Source organism: Lolium rigidum, chromosome 7, assembly GCF_022539505.1.
Source record: "Lolium rigidum isolate FL_2022 chromosome 7, APGP_CSIRO_Lrig_0.1, whole genome shotgun sequence".
In the NCBI taxonomy this organism is placed as follows: Eukaryota; Viridiplantae; Streptophyta; class Magnoliopsida; order Poales; family Poaceae; genus Lolium; species Lolium rigidum.
The window spans coordinates 321833165-321852802 of NC_061514.1; positions in this window are offsets into that span (position 1 = coordinate 321833165).

Genomic DNA, 19638 nt, shown 5'->3' on the forward strand with positions numbered 1-19638 from the left:
GCCTCCATGTTGCTTGCTCAATGAAGGTTTTGCAGTGTTCCTCCATAGATCCTTGGGGCCGATCACATGGATCGGCATCGCCACATTTGTCCATAGATGTTGCTTTTGTTACACGGTCAGGCTGGTGGATAAAACCAGCCTAACCCCGTCCTTTGTCACGTTGATGCGCTCGCAGTCGTCCAAATTGATGCCTGAGAGTGGCTCTTGGCCTGATGTCTCCCAAACGTTCATGCCAGCCGTTGAAATCTCAGCTGAATCATCTGCGTGGACGACTTCTACTTCATCCCCATCCCATCGTATTAGGCATTGGTGCATCGTGGATGGAATGCAACGATTGGCGTGGATCCAATCTCTCCCTAGTAGGACAGCATAAGTGCTCTTGCTTGTCGACAATAAAGAACGTCGTAGGGACGGTTTTCCTTCCTACGGTCAGATCCACGTTCAGAACACCTTGTGCGTCAGATGCTTGGCCGTTGCAATCGCTCAGTGTCACATTGGTCTTGATCAGATCCGAGCTAGAGCGTCCCAACCGACGCAGCATGGAGTATGGCATAATGTTGACTGCCGCTCCGGTGTCCACCAGACATCTTGTTGACGGGCTGCCCATTGATGTAACCTCGCAAGTACAGGGCCTTCGAGATGCCCGTAGCTTCTTTCTCGTGGCTTCTCAAAGATGACCGGCCGTGGGCCGCAGATCAAGTTGTGCCACAGGTGCTTCGTCTAATCTCGGAGCACTAAACTCCGTTGGAAGGATGAACACCATGTTTGTGCCAGCCGATGTCTCATCATCGGCTTTCTTTTGTCCGGGGCGCCACTCTTTCCTTTGTGGCCGACCTTCTTCGTCCAGGGTTCGCTGAATTTTAGCGGCCAGATCAGGCCGCGCCTTCCTCAACGTGTGCAGGTATAACCTTTCGGCTTCCTCCAACCCACGTAGTCGCTGAACCCTACGCTTTTGGGAACGGCTGAGCCCATCAGGGCACCACCTTGGCCGATGATACTTGTCTTCTTATCATCGTCCTCTAGTTCCTCGAGATCTTCTACCCGAGCGGGCTCAGCGTGCTTGTTCCGAGGCGGGAGAGGCCCTAGACGTTTGAATACGGACACGTTAGCTGCATCCTTCTTCTTTTGTCTACATTCTGGACAATTGCCGATTGTAGGCAATCGGCTCATTCCTGAATCCCGGCGAGTGTCGAAGAAGGGGCAGTCCCGGTGCCTATCCACGTCGTCTTGCTCTCTCGACTTTTCCTTGGCGTGGCGCTCATATCTCTCCTCGTCGCGATCATGCCGACGGTGTCTCCTGGCATCCCTAGCCAGACGATCTCTTTCATCATCGTCATTGTATCGCCGGCGTTGGTCATATTGACCCACATACTTGTTGAGGAGGTGATCAGAGAGAGGTCGCTGATATCTTACGTTCCTCACTTCTCCCTCCGTGATGTAGCGCTTGCCATCGTGACGGAGCCGATCGCGTGGAGCGGCTTCCTCTGTGTCCTTGCTATGAGAGCAGCTGCCCTCATCTCCGTCCTTACCAGAGTGGTGCCCAGGTCCGACCATGTTGATATTGCACGAGAATCCTGGCTGGCACCCTCCATGGTAAGTGCACTCCACCATGTTAACGGCGGGGAAGGGGTGTGTGTCGACCTTCATGGCGTACTGGCTGAAAATTAGAGGCCCTTGTTCTATCGCCATTTGGACCTGCTGACGCCACACCCTGCAGTCGTTGGTGGCGTGGGTGAACGTGGTATGCCACTTGCAGTATGGCTTTCCGTTCAGCTCCTGCACCGTGGGGATCTTGTGACCTTCGGGTAACTTTAGCTGCTTCTCCTTGAGTAAGAGGTCGAAAATCTGCTCAGCTTTGGTCACGTCGAAGTCAAACCCTTTTGGAGGACCTTGTGGCTTAACCCATTTACAGGACACGGGGCTTGCCCCGAGTCCATTCAGCCACTACTACCTCTTGATCTCCCCCAGCACCTTCATCTTCATCCGCCTCAACCAGGACCACCGCACGCTTGAATTTAGCTCTGGTAAACATCACGGGTGGCGCCTGTTCATATGCTGACGGCTTACGCACCATGTGCGCCGGTGAAGGGTAGTATCGCTTGGGAGGCCACGTCCTTGATCGATGTTGAGAGACCCACCACCGCCAACTCGACTGCTTCTTTTTCAGTCACATGAACCGAATAGCATCGGTTCCTAACGGTCTCGAAGCGCTGGACGTATTCGACACTTGTTTCCCACGCTTACGTCGTACTTGTGCTAGATCGGCAATGCCGGCCTCGGAAGCCTGCGAGTGATACCGCACGTGGAACTGCTCTTCCAACCGCTTCCAAGTCCGGATTGAGTCCGGTGGCAGCGATGTGTACCACCCTAAAGCCGATCCTGTGAGGGATCGTGCGAAGAACCTCACGCGCAGCTCGTCGATGCTGAGATCGTGCCCGAGCAGTGCCAAATATCGGCTCACATGCTCGATGGAGCTGGAACCATCCGATCCATTAAACTTGGTGAAATCAGGGAGCCGATATTTGGGTGGTAGCGGGATCAACTCGTACTCGTTGGGGTACGGCTTGGAATAGCCGATTGTCCTCCTTTTCGGCATCATGCCGAACTGGTCTTTCAAGATTGTACAGATCTGATCCGCGGTGATGGCTGCAGGCGTCGAACTCTGAAGATTCGCCGGGGTGGCATACTTAGCCAGCCATGCTTGCTTTTCCAGCTCTGAGCCAACTGCAGGAGCTGAGCTCTGGAGGTTTTTCGGAGTGGCATACTTAGCTAGCCACGTCTGCTTCTCAAAATCTGTCCCCGAAGTTCCTCCCGTGCGTTCGGAAGTCCCTGTCGTTGCTGCCTGGTTCGAGACGCCCGAGTCATCGCGAGTCCGGCACGTATGCGCACGTGTATCCGTGAGGGATCTCCTTAGGCGCCTCATGCAAGAATTGGTAGTCACTAGGGTCACCACCGATCTTGTAGACTGACGTATGCCGATGAACTCGGCACTTCTGGTGCTGCCAATGCGAACGGCAGCGGTGGACGGGACTGGAGTGGCATCTCTCCTTGGTGAGTCCCCAGAGCTGGTCCTGACGGAGAATACTGATGGCTCATGATTTCCTGGATCACGCGCAGAGCGACACGCTCCAAAGTGTTCACCGGAGCTCTCGGAATGGCGGTGCAGCGAATGAGCCACCATGAAGTTAATCTCCCGACGAAGCGACCTGGTGCGTTCTTCGACGAGGTGGACAGGTCCACTCCATCGAGCGCGCCTTCAGGTGAGAACCCTTTCCACCCGATGCCATGTGAGCGGGTTACGTGAAAAGAGCCGATGAGGTCGGCTTCGAGGACTGCTTTGATCTCGTCATGCTTTTTCTTGAGCTCCTCGGTCAGATCCTCGTACTTGACCGAGGTGCCTTCCGCCATCTCGGATGTAGATGGCGATGCGGTTGATGTCGAAGATTGTCCCACCGGGCGTGCCGAGAATGTGTTGCGGTCGAGAACCCACCGGCGAGCAGCGACGGGCAACACTGTAGAGCCGGGAGGCCCCTAGGACTGCGGCTAGCCCTGGTCCCTCCGAGCGACGGCCCGCAAAGCCTCGGCACGCACGTCCGATGCTGATGCAAGGGCGTGCCACCTGACCTATACATGGTCAGGAAGGTTTTGGATGTGCCTCGCTTAGCTTCCTGCATGGCAGACACGTAAACATTAAATACGAGCCTCGATCGGCTCTCAGGTTGTCCTGTGAATCGGCTCAAGGAGCCGATCCACCCATGATGCGTACGAGGTGTACGATCGGATGGTGGTCCTGCTTGATCAAAGAAAGCTAAAATGACCTACTACGATTTAGGGTTTTCACCGCATAATCGGAACATCCTACTCGTGATTGAGCACGGCGGCCACGCACGGTGATCGTAAACCGACCCTAGACAAGGCCTAAAAACCAACACGAAGTTGATCCTCGGAACATCCTGTCTAGGGCTGGCAAACTACACCCTACGCGCCACTGGATCCTTCAACCCGTTTGTAAGGCCTAACTATGCAGATATTAAACTAATCCTTGAAGAACAAGGAGCAATCGTAACGGATCGGATCTACCAAACAATGATCAAGCGGGGTGCCGCCCTTACACCCAAGATAGGTGTAAGGGCGGCTAGATGCCTAAGGGTCGCACGACGATAGCATGTGATACGATGAACAATGCTAACCCTAAAACATCTATGATAACTACGTTGCTCGCCATCAAAAAGGCTTCGAGCACGAGCAACGCATGAACAACGAATAAACGTGTCTCGCCTAGATCGCAAGATGCGATCTAGGCAGCATGATGCTTACCCGGAAGAAACCCTCGAGACAAGGGAGTTGGCGATGCGCCTAGATTGGTTTGTGGTGAACGTGATTGTTGTTTATTTCATAAACCCTAGATACATATTTATAGTCCGTAGACTTTTTAACGTGGGAATAATCCAAACCGGGCACGAGCCCAAACTCCATCTAACCGACACGTTATCCTACTATGGTACAGATACACGGGCAAACTAGCCCAAACTTTGTATATAAGGCCGATTCATGTATTTCTTCCATATATATTCTTCAAGCCCATCTCCAATCGCGGCCCACCTCTGATCCGGTCAAATTCTGGTGATAACACATATTCCATGCTACGGCGTTTGGGACGCTCTAGCGCAGACTTGATCAACACCAACGTCACACTAAACGACTTCAACGGCCAAGCATCAGGGACGCAAGGCGTTCTGAACGTGGATCTAACCATAGGCCGAAAGACCATCCCAACAACGTTCTTCATCGTTGACAGCAAGAGCACCTACGCTGTCCTGCTAGGGAGGGATTGGATTCATGCCAACTACTGCATTCCCTCTACAATGCACCAATGCCTGATACAATGGGATGGAGATGAAGTGGAAGTTGTGCATGCAGACGACTCGATCGAGGTCTCAATAGCCGGTATAAACATTTAGGACTCGGAAGACCAAGAGCCACTCTCTGGAGTCAGTTTGGACGGCTGTGATCGCATCAAGGTGACAAAAAACGGGGTGAGGCTGGTCTTATCCACCGGCCTGGTAGAGTAGCAAGAGCAACATCCATCGACATACGTGGCAAGGCCGATCCCTGCGATCGGCCCCAAAAAATAAAAAGCAAGGATCTCACTTCAGGCATGTCACGTAGTCGTGGTAGGAAGACTCCCTCGTGTATGGGAGCACAAACAAGTTGTAAGCCTTCATTGAGCAATTCAATCAACAAGGAGGCCGATTCCAGCAATCGGCCAAAATTATCCTCGCCATACGTTCCGCTCGTGTTCGGCTCGATTTAACGGCGATGAAAAGCTAGGGTATGGGTTTACGTCAGTCGATGAGCTAGAAGAGATTGACATTGGTCCCGGGGATAAGCCACGACCAACATTTATCAGCAAAAAGTTGGATCCGCATCCGAGGGGCCTGATGATAGCTTTGTTGGAAGAATACCTGCATTGTTTTGCTCGGGATTATACGGAGATGCCCGGGTTGGACAGGAGCATCATTGAGCATCGGCTCCCTCTTAAGAAAGGATTTCGGCCGTTCCAGCAGTGAAGCACGGCGGATGAAGGCCGAAATTCTAGAAGAAGTCAAGAAGGAGATTGAGAAGATGTTGAGCGCCGGGTTCATCAGGCCATGCAGGTATGCTGAGTGGATATCTAGCATCGTACCTGTAGAGAAGAAGGACGGCTGATGGCGCGTCGCCATAGATTTTCGGGATCTCAACAGGGCCACTCCAAAGGATGAGTACCCAATGTCGGTAGTGTTATCACCAGAATTTGACCGGATCAGAGGTGGGCCGCGATTGGAGATGGGCTTGAAGAATACACATAGGAGGAATACATGAATCGGCCTTGTATACAAAGTTTGGGCTAGTTTGCCCGTGTATCTGTACCATAGTAGGATACGTGTCGGTTAGAGTTTGGGCTCGTGCCCGGTTGGGATTATTCCCACGTTAGAAAGTCTACGGACTATAAATATGTATCTAGGGTTTATGAAATAAACAACAATCACGTTCACCACAAACCAATATAGGCGCATCGCCAACTCCCCCGTCTCGAGGGTTTCTTCCGAGTAAGCACCATGCTGCCTAGATCGCATCTTGCGATCTAGGCAGCACACGTTTATTCGTCTTTCATGCGTTGCTCGTGCTGAAGCCTCTTTGACGGCGAGCAACGTAGTTATCATAGATGTTTTAGGGTTAGCATTGTTCATCATATCATATGCTATCGTCGTGCAACCCTTAGGCATCTAGCCGCCCTTACACCTATCTTGGGTGTAAGGGCGGCACCCCGCTTGATTATTATCTAGTAGATCCGATCCGTTATGATTGCTCCTTGTTCTTCAAGGATTAGTTTAATATCTGCATTGTTAGGCCTTACAAACGGGTTGAAGGATCCAGTGGCGCGTAGGGTGTAGTTTGCTAGCCCTAGACAGGATGTTCCGAGGATCAACTCCGTGTTGGTTTTTAGGCCTTGTCTAGGCTCGGTTTACGATCGCCGTGCGTGGCCGCCAGGCTCAATCACGAGTAGGATGTTCCGATTATGCGGTGAAAACCCCAAATCGTAGTAGGTCGCTTTAGCTTTATCTTGATCAAGCAGGACCACCATCTGATCGTACACCTCGTACGCATCATGGGTGGATCGGCTCCTTGAGCCGATTCACAGGATAACCTGAGAGCCGATCGAGGCTCGTATTTAATGTTTACGTGTATGCCATGGAGGAAACTAAGCGAGGCATCACCCAACACCTTCCTAACCAGGTATAGGTCAGGTGGCACGCCCTTGCATCAGCATCGGACGTGCGTGCCGAAGGCTTTGCGGGCCGTCGCTCGGAGGGACCAGGGCCAGCCGCAGTCCTGGGAGATTCCCGACTCTACGGTGTTGCCCGTCGCTGCCCGCCGGTGGGTTTCGACCGCAACACATTCTCGGCACGCCCGGTGGGACCATCTTCGACATCAACCGCATCGCCATCTACATCTGAGATGGCGGAAGGCACTCCAGCCAAGTACGAGGATCTGACTGAGGAGCTCAAGAAGAAGCATGACGAGATCAAAGCAGTCCTCGAAGCCGACCTCATCGGCTCTTTTCACGTAACCCGCTCACATGGCATCGGTGGAAAGGGTTCTCACCCGAAGGCGCGCTCGATGGAGTGGACCTGTCCACCCCGTCGAAGAACGCACCGTGTGGCTGCGTCGGGAGATCAACTTCATGGTGGCTCATTCGCCGCACCGCCATTCCGAGAGCCTGGTGAACACTTTGGAGCGTGTCGCTCGCGCGTGATCCAGGAAATCATGAGCCATCGCATTCTCCGTCGAGACCAGCTCGGGGACTTACCAAGGAGAGATGCCACTCCAGTCCCGTCCACCGCTGCCGTTCGCGTTGGCAGCACCAGAAGTGCCGAGTTCATCGGCATACGTCGTCTACAAGATCGGTGGTGACCCTAGCGACTACCAATTCTTGCATGAGGCGCCCAAGGAGATCCCCCATGGATACACGTGCGCATACGTGCCAGACTGCAGTAACTGGGCACTCTCGAACCAGGATGCAACAGCAGGGACTTCTGGAACAGCAGGAGGAACGTCGGGAATAGATCTTGAGAAGCAGACGTGGCTAGCCAAGTATGCCACTCCGACAAACCTCCAGATCTCAGCTCCTGCAGTTGGCTCAGAGCTGGAAAAGCAAGCATGGCTGGCTAAGTATGCCACCCCGGCGAATCTTCGCAGTTCGACGCCCGCAGCCATCACCGCGGATCAGATTTGTACGATCCTGAAAGACCAGTTCGGCATGATGCCGAAAAGGAGGACAATCGGCTATTCCAAGCCGTACCCCAATGAGTACGAGTTGATCCCGCTACCACCAAAATATCGGCTCCCTGATTTCACCAAGTTTAATGGATCAGATGGTTCCAGCTCCATCGAGCATGTGAGCCGATATTTGGCACAGCTGGGCACGATCTCAGCATCAGACGAGCTGCGCGTGAGGTTCTTCGCACAATCCCTCACAGGATCGGCTTTCGGGTGGTACACATCGCTGCCACCAGACTCAATCCGGACTTGGAAGCAGTTGGAAGAGCAGTTCCACATACGCGATCACTCGAGGCTTCCGAGGCCGGCATTGCCGATCTAGCACAAGTACGACGAAGCGCGGGGAAACAAGTGGCGAATACGTCCGCCGCTTCAGGACCGTTAGGAACCGATGCTATTCGGTTCATGTGAGTGAAAAAGAAGCAGTCGAGTTGGCGGTGGTGGGTCTCTCATCATCGATCAAGGACGTGGCCTCCCAGCGTACTACCCTTCACCGGCGCACATGGTGCAGAAGCCTGTCGCATATGAACAGCCGCCACCCGCATGTTTACCAGGATAAATTCAAGCGTGCGGTGGTCCTGGTTGAGGCAGATGAAGATGAAGGTGCTGCGGGAGATCAAGAGGTAGCAGTAGCCGAATGGACTCGGGGGGCAAGCCCCGTGTCCTGTAAGTGGGTCAAGCCACAAGGTCCTCCAAAAGGGTTTGACTTTGACGTGACCAAAGCTGAGCAAATTTTCGACCTCTTACTCAAGGAGAAGCAGCTAAAGTTACCCGAAGGCCACAAGATCCCCACGGTGTAGGAGCTGAACGGAAAGCCATAATGCAAATGGCATAACACGTTCACCCACGCCACCAACGACTGCAGGGTGTGGCGTCAGCAGGTCCAAATGGCGATAGAACAAGGGCGTCTAATTTTCAGCCAGTACGCCATGAAGATCGACACACACCCCTTCCCCGCCGTTAACATGGTGGAGTGCACTTACCATGGAGGGTGCCAGCCAGATTTCTCGTGCAATATCAACATGGTAGGACCTGGGCACCACTCTGGTAAGGACGGAGATGAGGGCAGCTGCTCTCATAGCAAGGACACAGAGGAAGCCGCTCCACGCGATCGGCTCCGTCACGATGGCAAGCGCTACATCACTGAGGGAGAAGTGAGGAACGTAAGATATCAACGACCTCTCTCGATCACCTCCTCAACAAGTATGTGGGTCAATATGACCAACGCCGGCGATACAACGACGATGACGAAAAAGATCGTCTGGCTAGGGACGACAGGAGACGTCGTCGGCATGATCGCGACGAGGAGAGATATGAGCGCCACGCCAAGTAAAAGTCGAGAGAGCAAGACGACGTGGATAGGCACTGGGACTGCCCCTTCTTCAGACACTCGCTGGGATTCAGGAATGAGCCGATTGCCTACAATCGGCAACTGCCCAGAATGTAAACAAAAGAAGAAGGATGCAGCTAACGTGTCCGTATTCAAACGTCTAGGGCCTCTCCCGCCTCGGAGCAAGAACGCTGAGTCCGCTCGGGTGGAAGATCTCGAGGAACTAGAGGACGATGATGAAGAAGAAGACAAGTATCATCGCCCAAGGTGGTGCCCTGATGGGCTCAGCCGTTCCCAAAAGCGAAGGGTTCAGCGTCTACGTGGGTTGGAGGAAGCCGAAAGGTTATACCTACACACGTTGAGGAAGGCGCGGCCTGATCCGGCCGCTAAAATTCAGCGAACCCCGGACGAAGAAGGTCGGCCACAAAGGAAAGAGTGGCGCCCTGTACAAAAGAAAGCCGATGATGATACATCGGCCGGCACAAACATGGTGTTCATCCTTCCAACGGAGTTTAGTGCTCCAGGAGTAGACGAAGCACCCGTGGCACAACTTGATCGCGGCCCACGGCCGGTCATCTTTGAGAAGCCACGAGAAAGAAGCTACAGTGCATCCGAAGGCCCCGTACTTGCGAGGCTACATCAATGGGCAGCCTCGTCAACAAGATGCTCGGTGGACACCGGAGCGGCAGCCAACATTATGCCATACTCCATGCTACGTCGGTTGGGACGCTCTAGCTCGGATCTCGATCAAGACCAATGTGACTCCGAGCGATTTCAACGGCCAAGCATCCGACGCACAAGGTGTTCCCGAACGTGGATCCGACAGTAGGAAGGAAAACCGTCCCTACGACGTTCTTTATTGACGACAAGCAAGAGCACCTATGCTGTCCTACTAGGGAGAGATTGGATCCACGCCAACCTGTTGCATTCCATCCACGATGCACCAATGCCTAATACAATGGGATGGAGATGAAGTAGAAGTCGTCCACGCAGATGATTCAGCCGAGATTTCAACGGCCGGCATGAACGTTTGGGAGACATCGGGCCAAGAGCCACTCTCGAGCATCAATTTGGACGACCGCGAGCGCATCGATGTGACAAAGGACGGGGTTAGGCTGGTTTTATCCACCGGCCCGACCGTGTAACAAGAGCAACATCTATGGACAAACGTGGCGATGCCGATCCATGTGATCGGCCCCAAGGATCTATGGAGGAACATTGCAAAACCTTCATTGAGCAATTCAACATGGAGGCCGATTCCAGCAATCGGCCAAAATTATCCTCACCATTCATTCTCGCCCGGGTTCAACGTCGATCTAATGGGCAATGGGTTTGCGTCGGCTGATGCGCTGGAAGAAATCCACACTGGTCCTAACAGAGCCGACGTTCATACATAGTGCCTTGGCTAACCACAGAGCCGATATCAGCAGTTACCTGGCAGAATCGGCTCGGGGGGCACCTAATCAGATGAACATGTGCGATACATGTGCAGTGAAACATTGGGGGCCGATAGGAAAAATCGGCCCGTAAAAAAATTACAGCCGATGCACGGACATCGACTTTAGAACAAAGCCGATGCATAGCCATTGACTCTAGCACAATTACACAGGATCTACCTGCTGCGTGTTCAAGATGCGGATGACTTTCTGCTTCCTGGAGGGAATGAACAGTGAGAGCTTCCTCAGCGACAATGTGCCGATTTGGTGACTAGAACCTTCTCTTCGGGGACTCCCAACCATTTGTCAGTTAAGCCATTTGGTGTTTCACTTTCAATATCGGCTTTCAACGGAAGAAAAGGTGATTGATGGTAGCAAGTTTGCTCAGATTTGCTCAAGTGCGGGTCCATTAAATCTGAACTGTATGTCCTCACCGCCGTTCTCGCCTTGGCTGAGGCTCGGGGGCAGCTGATTTGGTAGGCACTCTGTCTTGGGAAGCCGATTGGAGTGTCATCGGCTGACCCTGCATCATAAGCTTCTGCAGAAGTGGTGGGCTTTTGCAGAAGAAGATCGCCAGAGTTTCTGGAAGGGGACCATAGCATGGGCATTAGGTGATATTGCCCTTGGGACCGCTGCAGTTGCAAACCTGCATGATCGACACCTGAGGTTCATATAGCCGTGGGCTGAATTTGTTCAAACGGTGATTTGGGGATCTGAGTTTTGCTCCTTCAGATAGGTTGCAGGTCACCTTGTGAAAGACGATAGATTTGGCCTTGCTCGCGTTTTATGGCAAGGGCCGATGCTCTGCCATCGGCTCTTAATGTGTCGACTCGCTTTAATCGGCAAAGTGTGAAAAGAGACAGAATCAGCTGAGAAAAGTCTTCTTCATTAATAAGGGAGGATTTTTACAATGAAGAGCCGATTGCTCAAGAAAGGGAGAACAAAAGAAGAGTCGATTGCTCAGGGATTACTAATCCTACATTGCTAATCCTCGCTAGCATCATCGTCGGCATCGGAGCTGCCGTCGGCGCTACTTCCGGAGAATTCCTCGTCGCTGCTGCCCCAGCCTTCGGCCGGAGCTTCTTCTTCCTCGTCATCATCATCATCCTCGCTGTCCGCCCAAGCGCGGAAGCGCTTCGCCGGCGGGTACCCAGCGGAAGAGGAGGAATCTTCCTCCTCCTCCTCTTCTCCTTCCTCGTCATCATCATCGTCCTCGCTGTCCGCCCACATGCGGGAGCGCTTCGTCGGCGGGTTCCTGGTGGAGGAGGAGGCCTCTTTCTTCTCTACTTCTTCTTCTTTCTCCTCCTTGTCGGAGGGGATGGGGTTCGCCCCGGAGTGGAAGTCGTCTTCACTCTTTCTCTTCGGTGGAGATTGGGGGGAGAGGCCTGAGGAGGTAGAGGAAGAGGAAGACATTGCTACAGGGGAAGAGGGTTTTTTGGGTGCTGGTGGACAGAACAGAGCAGGGGGATGAAGGGGCGAGCCGTTCGGCACAGATAAATAAAGGGGTTGTAGTGGAGATTTAATGCTATGACGGTTCTCGAGGACGTGATGCCGAAACTATCAATTCGCGCAGAGAAGCCAAGGAGGCGAGGCGAAATGATGAAAGATTCTGCGGCAGTTCTGCTCTGCCACGACATGACCCGACGAAAGAGAAGCATAATGATTTTGGAATTGTCATTTCCAAAACCAGGGGGGCATGTGTTATCACCATAATTTGACCGGATCAGAGGTGGGCCGCGATTGGAGATGGGCTTGAAGAATACACATAGGAGGAATACATGAATCGGCCTTGTATACAAATTTTGGGCTAGTTTGCCCGTGTATCTGTACCATAGTAGGATACGTGTCGGTTAGAGTTTGGGCTCGTGCCCGGTTGGGATTATTCCCACGTTAGAAAGTCTACGGACTATAAATATGTATCTAGGGTTTATGAAATAAACAACAATCACGTTCACCACAAACCAATCTAGGCGCATCGCCAACTCCCCCGTCTCGAGGGTTTCTTCCGGGTAAGCACCATGCTGCCTAGATCGCATCTTGCGATCTAGGCAGCACACGTTTATTCGTCTTTCATGCGTTGCTCGTGCTGAAGCCTTTTTGACGGCGAGCAACGTAGTTATCATAGATGTTTTAGGGTTAGCATTGTTCATCATATCATATGCTATCGTCGTGCAACCCTTAGGCATCTAGCCGCCCTTACACCTATCTTGGGTGTAAGGGCGGCACCCCGCTTGATCATTATCTAGTAGATCCGATCCGTTATGATTGCTCCTTGTTCTTCAAGGATTAGTTTAATATCTGCATTGTTAGGCCTTACAAACGGGTTGAAGGATCCAGAGTGGCGCGTAGGGTGTAGTTTGCTAGCCCTAGACAGGATGTTCCGAGGATCAACTCCGTGTTGGTTTTTAGGCCTTGTCTAGGGTCGGTTTACGATCGCCGTGCGTGGCCGCCAGGCTCAATCACGAGTAGGATGTTCCGATTATGCGGTGAAAACCCCAAATCGTAGTAGGTCGCTTTAGCTTTATCTTGATCAAGCAGGACCACCATCTGATCGTACACCTCGTACGCATCATGGGTGGATCGGCTCCTTGAGCCGATTCACAGGATAACCTGAGAGCCGATCGAGGCTCGTATTTAATGTTTACGTGTATGCCATGCAGGAAACTAAGCGAGGCATCATCCAACACCTTCCTGACCAGGTATAGGTCAGGTGGCACGCCCTTGCATCAGCATCGGACGTGCGTGCCGAAGGCTTTGCGGGCTGTCGCTCGGAGGGACCAGGGCCAGCCGCACTCCTGGGAGATTCCCGGCTCTACGGTGTTGCCCGTCGCTGCCCGCCGGTGGGTTTCTGGCCGCAACAGGTAGCCGAGACGTTGATCAATGCATCGGCTGGTCATAAGGTTCTAAGCTTCATGGATGGCAATGCCGGTTACAACCAGATTTTCATGGCTCCGGAAGATATACACAAGACTGCATTCAGAGTACCAGGTTCGGTGGGCTTGTTTGAGTATGTGGTCATGACATTTGGGCTGAAAAATGCCGGTGCAACATACCAACGAGCCATGAATTACATCTTTCATGATCTGATCGGCAAGTTGGTGGAGATCTACATTGATGACGTGGTGGTCAAGTCTGTCTCAGTGGAGGGACACCTGGAGGATTTGCGACGCATCCTGGACCGAACTAGAAAGTTCGGACTAAGAATGAATCCAAAAAAGTGTGCCTTTGGTGTGACTGCCGGTCAATTCCTGGGCTTCCTAGTACATGAACGTGGAATTGAGATCGGCCTGAAAAGTCAAGAGGCAGTACGAACAATGAAGTTGCCTACCACAAAAAAGGAACTCCAAAGTCTCATCGGCAAAATCAACTTCGTCAGAAGGTTCATCTCTAATCTGTCAGGGCGAATTGAGCCGTTCATGGGATTGGTAAAAATCAAACCTGATGAGGAGTTTCACTGGGGGGCAGAGCAACAGAGAGCGTTTCATGAGATTAAAGAATATCTAACGAAGCCACCCGTGTTGGTTCCGCTCCAGCAAGACAGACCATTCTATATTTACTCGTCGATAGGCCGACACTTCCATCGCCTCAGTGGTAGTGCAAATCTATGATGGTATGGAAAGAGTCGCTTTCTACCTCAGCAGAAGGATGTTGGATGCAGAGACTAGGTACCCTGAGATCGAGAAGTTGTGCCTCTGCCTATTTTTTACCTGCACCAAACTTCGTCACATCTTTCTGACAGCAGAAATCGTCATCATCTGCAAATCAGACGTCATCAAACACATGCTGTCGGCTCCGGTGTTGAAAGGCCGACTCGGTAAGTGGATGTTTGCATTATCGGAATTGGATCTCCGGTATCAACCTGCGAAAGCAGTCAAAGGACAGGCGCTGGCCGATCTTATCGCTGAACGAATCAACACGAATATAGCAGCACTGTCTGTACGTGCATGGGCCATGTTTTTCGATGGATTGGTTTGCGATGATGGTTGCGGCATCGGCATTCTACTCGTGTCGCCCCGGGGGGCAACCTACTCCTTATCCATCAGGCTATCTACCCCTTGCACCAACAATGTTGCCGAGTACGAAGCAGTACGTAAGGGGATGGAGTTGCTTATTGAAGCCGGGCGTAAGCAGTGGAACTTTTGGAGACTCAAAGTTGGTGATTTCCCAGCTCACGGACGAATATAAATGTGAGAGCGAGTCGCTCTTCCCATTATGGATGCAATGCCGTGAGCTGATGGCACAATTTAGGTACATAAACTTCAACTGGGTCCCGAGGTCGCAGAATATAGAGGCAAACGATCTCGCACAGATGGCGTCAGGCTACAAGGACATAGTAGATGGAGCCGATGTCCAGTGCATGCTTCATGGAACCGGATGATCGGAGAGACGATATCTTCAATTACTTGAAAGATTCGGCTCGGGGGGCACCTAAACGGATAAGGTACAAGGCCATGAAGTATGTCCTTATTGGAGATGACATGTTCTACAGGACTTTGGAAGGATTACTTCTCAGATGTTTAGGGCCAGCCGAGTCAAATCGGCTCTTACACGAGGTACACGAAGGCGTCTGTGGAACTCATCAGTCGGCTCATAAGATGAAATGGTTGATCAGGCGATCAGGGTTTTATTGGCCCACCATGCTGGAGGATTGTTTTAATTACTATAAAGGGTGTCAAGCATGTCCGAAGTTTGGGAAAATTCAGATGGTTCCCGCGTCAGCAATGAACCCCATCATCAAGCCTTGGCCATTTCGAGGTTGGGGCATGGATATGATCGGCAAAATCCATCCTGCATCGAGCAAAGGCCACGAGTGGATTTTGGCCATTACAGATTATTTCACTAAATGGGTGGAAGCCGTCCCTATGAAGTCAGTAAAATCAGAAGATGTTATCAATTTTGTGAAAGAACATATCATTCATAGATTCGGGATTCCCCAGACTATCACGACCGATGGAGGGTCGGTCTTCATTTCTAAAGAGTTCAGAAAGTTCTGCGACGACATGGGAATTAAGCTGATCCGATCGTCTCCATACTGTGCTCAGGCAAATGGGCAAGCTGAAGCGTCCAACCAGAGCCTTATTAAGCTGATCAAGAGAAAAGTTGATGAGCACCCTAGACGTTGGCACGAGGTATTGTCAGAAGCTCTGTGGGCTTATCGTATGTCGTGTCATGGAGCGATAAAAACCTCGCCATACCATCTGGTCTATGGACAAGAAGCCGTGTTACCCTGGGAGATCACAGTTGGGTCGGGACGTGTCACGTTTCAGAATGACTTAACAACGGAAGAATACGCGACTCTGATGACTGATAGCGTCGAGGATCTGACGGAACTTAGACTTTGATCGCTTGAGAAAATTAAAGAGAACAAATCCAAGGTAGCTCGTGCATATAATAAGAAGGTGAAGCCGAAGGAGTTCCACGTTGGTGATCTGGTATGGGAAGCTGTATTGCCGTTGGGGACTAAGGACAAGGCGTATGGTAAATGGTCTCCAAATTGGCACGGGCCGTACAGAGTCGACCAAGTTTTAAAGGGCAATGCATACATGCTTGAGGAGCTGAGTGGTGCGAAGTTCCCAGTGGCTGTCAATGGTCAGCATCTCAAGAAGTATTTCCCGAGTATGTGGGATGATGGACAGTGAAATATGGGGGCCGATGCATGAAATCGGCCAGTAAAAAAAATTTATATGCAAAGCACAGCCGATGCACTGTCATCGACTTTAGAACTAAAAGCCGATGCGTAGCCATCGACTATAGAGGAACAACTGCCACAAGCAAGTATCAGGTCACCTTTCGAATTTTGGGACTGGCTTGGTTGGCGTTTTTGGTAAAGACCGATGCGTTGCCATCGGCTTTTTGAGCAATGATTTATTTTGATAATCGGAAGAATTAAGCATGGAATCCTTCTTAATTGATTAAAAGGGGATTTCTTACAAAGAGGAGCCGATTGCTCAGAAAAGGAAGAACAAAAGGAGAGCAGATTGCTACTACTAGTCCTATGCTAGTAGTCTCTAATCTAAGGGCTGTCGCTGTCCTCGTCGTCGCCGTCATAGCCGCCGTCGGTGCTGCTGCTGGCGAGCTCCTCGTCGCTGCTGCCGTAGCCCTCGGCGGGGGCTTCTTCCTCCTCGTCGTCGTCGTCTTCATCGTCATCCGACCCGGCGCGGAAGCGTTTCGCCGGCGGCTCGTCGGAGGAGGTGTCGTCCTCCTCTTCCTCCTCTTCGTCGGAGGAGGTGTCGTCCTCCTCGTCTTCCTCCTCCTCCTCTTTGTTGGAGGAGGTGAAGCCACCCCAGGAGAAGAGGTCATCCTCACTCTCCGCCTCCAGTTCCCCGTCGACGAGGAACCGGAGGTCGTCCTCCCCGTCGGTCAGAGGCAAATCACCATCTGACCCGGTGAAGGCCAGGGGTGGGCCATCTGGCACGAAGTCGAAGTCCCACTCCCGCTCATCCCATTGCTCGGGAGCACGCTTGTTGTACACCTCCGTCTGGTCGTACTTCAACATCGGCTCGCTCGAGGAAGAGGATTGGAAGGAGAGAGCCGATGAAGTAGAGGAGGAGGAGGAGTCCATGGTGGAGAGGAGGGCATTTCGATGGCTAGTGCTGAGTAGGGGATGAAGAAGCGAGTTACTCGACGCGGTTAAATAAAGGGGATATAGTGGAGATTTAATGCTGTGGCGGTTTCCGAGGACATGGTGCCAAAGCTATCAAATCATGCAGAGGAGTTGAGAAGGCAAGGCATCATGATGAAGGATACTGTGACGTTTCTGCTCTGCCACGACGTGACCCTACGAAGAAAAAACAGAGTGGTTTTGAAATTATCATTGCCAAAACCAGGGGGGCATGTGTTATCACCAGATTTTAACCAAGTCTGGAGATGGGCCGTGATTAAATGGGCTTAGAGAATATGCACGGAAAATGTTCCTGAACCGGCCTTGTATAAGAAGTTTGGGCTAGATTGCCCGTGTATCTGTGAATTATAGTAGGATATGTGTCGGTTAGAATTAAGAGATAGAGTTTAGCTCGTACACAATTGGGTTTATTCCCAAGTTAGAAAGTCTACGGACTATAAATATGTATCTAGGGTTATTGAGAAAGGAGGACGATCACGTTCACAACAAATCAATCTAGGCGCATCGCCACCCCTTGTTTCGAGGGTTTCTCCCGGGTAAGCAACATGCTGCCTAGATCGCATCTTGCGATCTAGGCAGTATCAGTTTATTCGTTGTTGGTGTTGCTCGTGCTGAAGCCTTTTTGATGGCGAGCAACACCCTTATCTTAGGTGTTTTGGGGTTGACGTCGATGCTTTCATGATATACGTGCTTAGCTACGCTACCCCTCGATATCTAGCTGCCCTTACACCTATCTTAGGTGTAAGGGCAGCATCTTGCTTGTTCTTTATTTAGTAGATCTGATCCGTTATAGTTGTTCCTTGTTCTTCAAGGATTGGTTTGATATCCGCATGGTTAGGCCTTATAAACGGGTTGAACGATCCGGTAGCGCGTAAGGTGTGGTTTATTAAGCCCTAGAGGGATTGTTCCGGGGATCAACTTCATGTTGGTTTTTAGGCCTCTTTAGGGCTGGTTTTCCATCATCTTATGTACCTGCTAGGCTCAACTACGCGTAGGATGTTCCGGTTATGCGGTGAAAACCCTAGACTATCGTAGATTAGTTTAACTCAATATTGATTAAGCATGATCCCCATGTCATTGTAAATCCAACATAAACCATGGGGCAATCGGCTCTTTGAGCCGATCCACGAGGCAACCTAAGAGCCGATCGGGGCTCGTATTTAATGTTTACGTGTTTGCCATGCAGAAACTAATCGAAGCAATCCGTCACCTTCCTGACCAGGTATAGGTCAGGTGGCACGCCCTCGCAAACGCCAGGACGTGTGCCGGAGCATTGCGGGCCGTTGCCCGAGGGACCAGGATCCACCAGCAGTCCTGGGAGCCTCCCGGCTCTCCGTGTTGCCCGTCGCTGCTCGCCGGTGGGTTTTGGTAGGCAACAGCTCTACAGTTTGTGTGTGAGAGGGACGATGAGAGGCGGCCCTTTTTTATAGGCCGGGGGGAGGCGGGGGAGCGGTGGCGCTCATTAACGACGGCACGCAGAGCTAGGCGCGACTAGATGCCTCGCTGCGCCTCTGCGGGAACTGCATCGTCGCTGCGCGCCAATAACTTCCGTCGCGAGGTAGGCGACGGTTAGGTTAAAATTCAATGTGCCGCTGATGGGTCGGCCCCGCCACTCCCCGCCTCGCTTTTCGGTACGTCCGGCATCCCCGGTGCATCCCCTGTGAGGCGGGGACGGGCTCGGGGCGCCGGACACCGTATCGAGGCGCGCCGGACAAAAAGCGGCTTTGGGGGACGTGGCTGGGAATGTTTTTTTGTCCGGCGCGCTCCAAAATCGCTTTGGGGGACGCGACTGAAGATGCTTTAAGAATGTAAGTTTTTCTGTTGAGGAGTGTGCTCTAATCCATAACTTTGTTTTCGGAGGCCAGTGTGACCATCAAAGTCAATGATAACAATTGATAGATGATTGCAAAGTAAAAAACGGTTAAGCCAAGGCGATCCATTATAATCATGTTGTGGCTGATATTTTATCTATAATAATAGAGGGTGCTAGAAAAGATGCTAAATCGAAGGAGTAGTTCCACACCTTATCGATGGTAGACTGCTTATCCTTCAATATGCTAACAATACGATTCTCTTTATGGAAAATGATCTTGAAAAAAATCGAAACCTGATATTAATTTATAGGCTTTTGAGCAACTTTCTGGAATCAAAATAAATTTTGAACAAAACTGAACTATTTTTCTTCGATGAGGCACGCGACGAGGCTGCCCTTTATGCCGAACTTTTTTCCTATGGGCAAGCTCGGTTTCCTATCATCTATTTAGATCTCTCGATACATTATTTGAGACTTCAAACGCTGAATAGAAACACATCGAGAAAAGACTACAAAAAAAGAGATTAAGTAGTTCAAAAGAAAAGTAACTATCCCTCAGTGGAAGATTAGTTCTCATTAATTCGGTACTATGTAATATGCTACAATTTATGATTTT